Genomic DNA, 6,592 nt, shown 5'->3' on the forward strand with positions numbered 1-6,592 from the left:
GTCTCGGATTCATGAACCTATATTAAGTATATATATATTTATATGTTGGTCAATATCTGTCTAACAATTTAGGTCAGGTCGTAGTGTATCACAATCCTAATGCTCGAGACCGACATGCAAAAGTCAACTTGACCCAAAATGACTTCCAAAATCTATACATGTTTATTATATAACTTATATATAGTCATTTTATATATTTAAATATATTTATCAGATCTTATTATACTAAATAATACAAGTCATTTATTAATAAATAAAAATTTATATTTAAATTCATATATGATAAAAATATACTTTTATATATCTCAAGTAATAAAATTTATAAAATTCACTTAATATCATAAAAATATAGTGGTATGTATTATTAATGTAATTATATTACGTGTGGTAAAAATATCTTTGTACGCATATTTATTTGATTAACTAATATTGATAATAATAATAATGATAAAAATAATAAAATGATAGTTTCAATAAAAATATTAATTTTTAGTAATAAAAATAATTTTAGTAATAACATCAACTGATAACAATTATAATAATCGTTTTAATAATAATATTAAAATTAATAATAATTCAGTTGACCATATCTTTTAATCCGTTCATCGAACCCACACGATTTCTAAATGAAAAGTTATTAATTTTTCTTTAGCTTTTCAACGACATGCATATCATATACCTTATCTCAGTAGCATATGTATCAAATTCGTGATTTATCATAAACTATTTAACGACGAAACTAAGCATACAAACATGCATAATCATATATACTCGAGCACTAGTCAGGGATACACTATTAATATATAAAAGATAAGATATGAATGCTCACGTATCAATATTGTGATTCAATATTGCAGGAAAGTACGTAGACGCAACGAAAATGATAAAAGTTAGGTTGACCTCACGAGCAATACCCTCGAACAATATCCATAACCTCCATAGCTATAACCCATAATTTTCTTAGCTCTATCCCGTTTGAAAACTTATTTTGAAATCGTCTGAATATAACTCCGTCGTAGTATTTTATGTATACTAATAATATCTTGAAATAATACTAAGTAAATATATATATGTAATTCGATTGAGAGAGTTTAGAGAAATATATTTTCAAGTTTCTATGAAATAATAAAACCTATTGAATTCTATTTATAATAGATTTTTAAATTATTAAAGTGAATTATTAAAGTATGAATTATTAAAGTGAATTATTAAAGTATGAATTATTAAAGTGAATTATTAAAATATGAATTATTAAAGTAAATTATTAAAGTGAATTATTAAAGTGAATTATTAAAGTTAAAGTAAAGTAAAAGTAAGTAAAAGTAAAGTAAAGGTAAAGTTAAAGTATAGTAAAAGTATAAAACTATGTACGTATAATACGCGTATAAATATATTTAATATTAATTTAAATCGTTATATCATAAAACATTTTAGAAAAGTAGAATTATATATATTCATAATAGGTTTCAAGTTTTTAAATTACAGTCTGTTGGTGAAGCATGAGATAAAATCCAAAGGTTTAATAAACGTATGAAATCATCTTAATGAAAAATGTCGAGTTACTTAACTTGTCGATATCCAACATCTAAGTTATTTACACTCCACGTTCTTACTTATAGATCACTTTACCATTTTCCGAATATTGTCAAAAAGAATAGATTTCTTAAATCACAGTGGACCTCATAACATTGGCCCGTAATCATATCATAATGTATCTGATAATTCAATCATTTGATATTATCTCTTAATTCTATCGATAAATATATCGAAACAAATACGTTCATGTAAAGTATCATATATATCAAATACTTTGTTAATGTTTTCAGTTATTATATATTATATATACATATCTATATACACATAATTGTTCGTGAATCGTCAAACACGGTCAAAGGGTAATTGATTACATGAATGTAGTTCCAAACTTTTTGAGATTCAACATTACAAATTCTGCTTATCGTGTCGGAAACATATAAATGTTAGGTTTAAATTTGGTCGGAAATTTCCGGGTCGTCACAGTACCTACCCGTTAAAGAAATTTCGTCCCGAAATTTGATCGAGGTCGTCATGGCTAACTTTAAAAATGTTTTCATGACGAATATGAGTTGATAAATAGAGTTTTATCATCATTGAGTAATATAGATAAAACAATTTGATTACGCGAAGAGTATAAGTGAAGCTATCGCAAGAGAGTGAAATGAGTAAACGTATATTCGTTTTAATCGATGACGTAGTTATGATTGATTTTCGGAATTCATGGAATTTAAAGAAAATATTTGCAATAAGATTTGGTTCTTTGGCGATTAAGGAAATCAGGATTTTATTTGATTAAATGCGATAATCTGTCTCGATTTCTCTGTCTGATATTTTACTATAAATCCGCCCCTTCGTTTCTTTATTTCCACAGCTCACACCTTCTAGTCTTTCTCCCCAATTCATACTTTAAAGCATTCATTAATATGCTTCATCCAGTATTGATTCTTGATATACTCTTAACTTTCATATCTGTCATACTTCTTTTTCATCTACCACCGGAGGAAGTTATTTTCTTCTACCATTACCTTGGGGTTATTGTGTTTTTCATCCTCCCGTGTTTTTATATTGCTATACGCATTGATATACAAGGTTTGTAATTTCGGGGTTGTTATCGGGCTTTATATTCTCCATTATATTTCGGAGCTTCATGCTTTCGTTTTCTCTTCCCGACCTTAAGTCAAGCGGATAATGGTCCAGAATTTGTAGATATGAATTTTTGAATGAACATAGTTAATGTTCCAAGAAGAAAATCGTAATGGCACGATCTTGATTTGGCAAATTACCAGAATATCCTAAAATATAGAGCTATCAAGATGATATGTTCTTAATATGTTTGGAAATTGGGTAGAATGTAAGAGTCGTGTAAATAGTACATGATGACGGTATGTTCTGTGAATCATCACGTTCTATTAGAAACTCAGTATGACTTACTGTAATATAATCACATTGATCAAGTGTCATTATATTATACTAACTCATGCTTCAGTTCCCAATACTACTTCAAAAACATTCCTATTTTAAATTCGAATTTTTTTTTTCTTCAGAATTTAGAAACTAACACAGTTTCTTTTTAGGTTGTAACGCAGATATTGCGAATAGATAGAAGATTTTGGATAAGAATAGTTGTGAAAATATCTTCAGGAATATCCAAGATATTTATAATAAAAGATACGATAATATCTTAGAATTCTTAACATAGATGGATGATGAAGAAGATTTGTCTGTGAAGGTTTAGAATAAGAAGTAAGGTGTTTGCTAACTATTTCAGTAGACTCTGAATCATTTGGATCCTTTGAAGGCAGGTTTAGTCTTTGTGATTTGTCCACAGCCTCCTTCATGGTCTGCTCAATCCGTTTTCCAGTTTCAAACCTTCTCTTTTTCTCAGCTTTACCACCATACTATTCTTTATCATCAAACTTTTGACTGTTAAAGTCATTTACAGTTTTTGCTGCTTCATCAGCATTTTTTCAATTTCGGAGAACTAGTTCATAGTTTGGGATGTTTTTCAGAAAATTCACATTCGAAGTATGTAAGTCTAGGAGATAGACGTTATATGTATACATATAACTTTTGACGTAAAATTGTCGCGAAATTCAAAATACTGATTGCTAATTCCCAGTAGTTGGTGTGATAATTATTGTTACAGGATGTAGGTGAGTACATGATGGGGTTTTAATGAATAAGTATAGTGGCTTTTCGGAGAGGCTTAAGTCGAAGGTTAATGAAGTTTTTGATAAGTTTACTGCTAATGTGGCGAGATATGAAAGGTTCCCCGGTAACAATGATGAAGGGTTAATTGTTATAATAAGGTTGATTCGTATAAACAAATGAAGGTGATTTGTTGAAGCTATGACAAAACTGTCTATTTTGGAAAGAGATTGAAAAATTATATTTGGTAATAAATATCAAAGGATCTGACACGGATACGTGTTAAACTATAACTTTGGTTTCGAGAGCTTTTCAGGTGCATGGCAGTGGGTAATGTGTGGTTGGATCATCATCTCGCATGTCTTTAATAATTTCGAAGTGTTTGAACACATATTGTAATTGTTAATATACATATGATGTTCTAAGATTTTGAATGATACAAATATTTTTGTGAGTTCCATGAATAGAAATGAGGTTCTAGAACAGTTTTGAAGTCAAAGTATAGTTTTGAAAGATGTAGAAATATAAGAGTAATGATTTCGGTTATATCTTGAATCGAATTCTGAGATTTCAAAATCAGAATATGTAATTAGATTTTGAATGAGTATGGTTGTTTTGATTTCTATAAAAGAATGTATATTGTTGTGAAAGTAGGGAGTATAATGGATGATTTGCTGAATCAGATTCGAAGAATGTAACATATTAATTGTGAATTTATATATCTCTCAGGTATTACCTACCCGTTAAAAAAAATTTCACAATTAATATTTTGTACAAAAGAATTTTATTACAGTCTTTATGGAAATATATATGTGTATATTTCTTCAGATATAATATAGATTTAATGAGTTAATATTAAATTAAACTCATTTGATTTATGGTTAAGGCTAGCATAGATAATTTCTAAACTTTAAAAATTACATAATCGTCGTAGAATATTTTCCCAATGAATTTATGAATCAGTACTTCATCGTTGTGGTATTCCTTAGTATCTACATGGCGTATGACGTCGATGCTCGTGGGACAGATTGTGAAGTTGAGGTTTGCGATGCGGTTGTTGTTGGTGGTGGTAATGGTACTGTTGATGTTGTTGATGGTGGTACTGGTTATGCTGCTGGTGCTGCTGCTGGTGTTTGTAACCTTTGCACCATATTCTCCAAAGCCACTACCCGAGCGCGAAGCTCGTTGACTTCTTCTATTACACCGGGGTGATTGTCGGTTCGGACGAGTTGATAAATAAGATCTAGAATTTGGTGTAGTATATAATCATGACGAGATACTCTGGAAATGAGAGAGAAAATGGTGTTTCGAACAGGTTCGCCGGTAAGTGCTTCAGGTTCATTGCCAAGAGGGCAAAGTGGTGGATGGAAAGGATCGCCTTCTTCTTGTCTCTAATGATTAAGGAGGCTACGAACCCATCCCCAATTCATCCAGAATAGATGATGGCTGATTGGTTGATCCATTCCAGTCACACTACTTTCGGAGCTTGAGTGGGATTCCATTTCGGAATCCGAGGAACTTGAACTGATGACGAATTCCATTTCGTACGATTTGATAAAGGATTTTTTTGATACGAAATGATTTTCCGGCTATCGGGTGGTATTCTAACTACATAGAATATGTATATATATATAGATCAAAAGATTTCATAGATTACGGAAGAATTTACGGAATATGTCAGGAAAAGTTTACGGTAATAGATACGATAAGATATGATTTAGCAGATACGCTAAGATATGAATTTTGTCTATACACTATTCATGCAATCAATGCAGCAAGACGTGTCTAGACTAAGAATGATAAGTAGGTAATTTCCTAAGGATGGTAAGTAGATGATTTCCGACTAAAAATGATAAACAAAACTTTTGACATGCAGACACGGTCGAAGTCCAGACTCACTAATGCATCTTAACAACTATCAGTTAGACACACTAATGCAAGACCTGGTTCGCTAAGACCACCGCTCTGATACCAACTGAAAGGATCCGTTCATATACATTATAAACGATTCACAATAGTTGATTACATCGCGAGGTATTTGACCTCTATATGATACGTTTTACAAACATTGCATTCGTTTTTAAAAGACAAACTTTCTTTACATCAAAAATTGACGGCATGCATACCATTTCATATTACATCCAACTATAATTGACTTAATATTAATCTTGATGAACTCAACGACTCGAATGCAACGTCTTTCAAAGTATGTCATGAATGACTCCAGGTAATATCCTTAAAATGAGCTAATGCACAGTGGAAGATTTCTTTAATACCTGAGAATAAACATGCTTAAAAGTGTCAACCAAAAGGTTGGTGAGTTCATAGGTTTATCATATCAATCATTTCAATATATTAATAGACCACAAGATTTCCGTTTATAAATATATGTACACTCGCAAATGTATAAAAGTATTCTATAAGTTGTAGACACCCGGTAACAAGCCTTAACGTTCATGTTTTACCCTCTGAAGTACACCAGATCAGGTGTGTTTAATATAACCTCGAAGTACTAAAGCATCCCATAGTCAGGATGGGGTTTGTCAGGCCCAATAGATCTATCTTTAGGATTCGCGCCTACCGTACATAGACAAGTAGTTTAATGTTACCAAGCTAAGGGTATATTTCTGGTTTAAACCCACGTAGAATTAGTTTTAGTACTTGTGTCTATTTCGTAAAACATTTATAAAACAGCGCATGTATTCTCAGCCCAAAAATATATATTGCAAAAGCAATTAAAAAGGGAGCAAATGAAACTCACAATACTGTATTTCGTAGCAATTATGTATATGACGGCACTGAACAAGTGCAGGGTTTGTCTCGAATTCATGAACCTATATTAAGTATATATATATTTATATGTTGGTCAATATCTGTCTAACAATTTAGGTCAGGTCGTAGTGTATCA

Source organism: Rutidosis leptorrhynchoides, chromosome 5 (assembly GCF_046630445.1).
Source record: "Rutidosis leptorrhynchoides isolate AG116_Rl617_1_P2 chromosome 5, CSIRO_AGI_Rlap_v1, whole genome shotgun sequence".
NCBI lineage: Eukaryota > Viridiplantae > Streptophyta > Magnoliopsida > Asterales > Asteraceae > Rutidosis > Rutidosis leptorrhynchoides.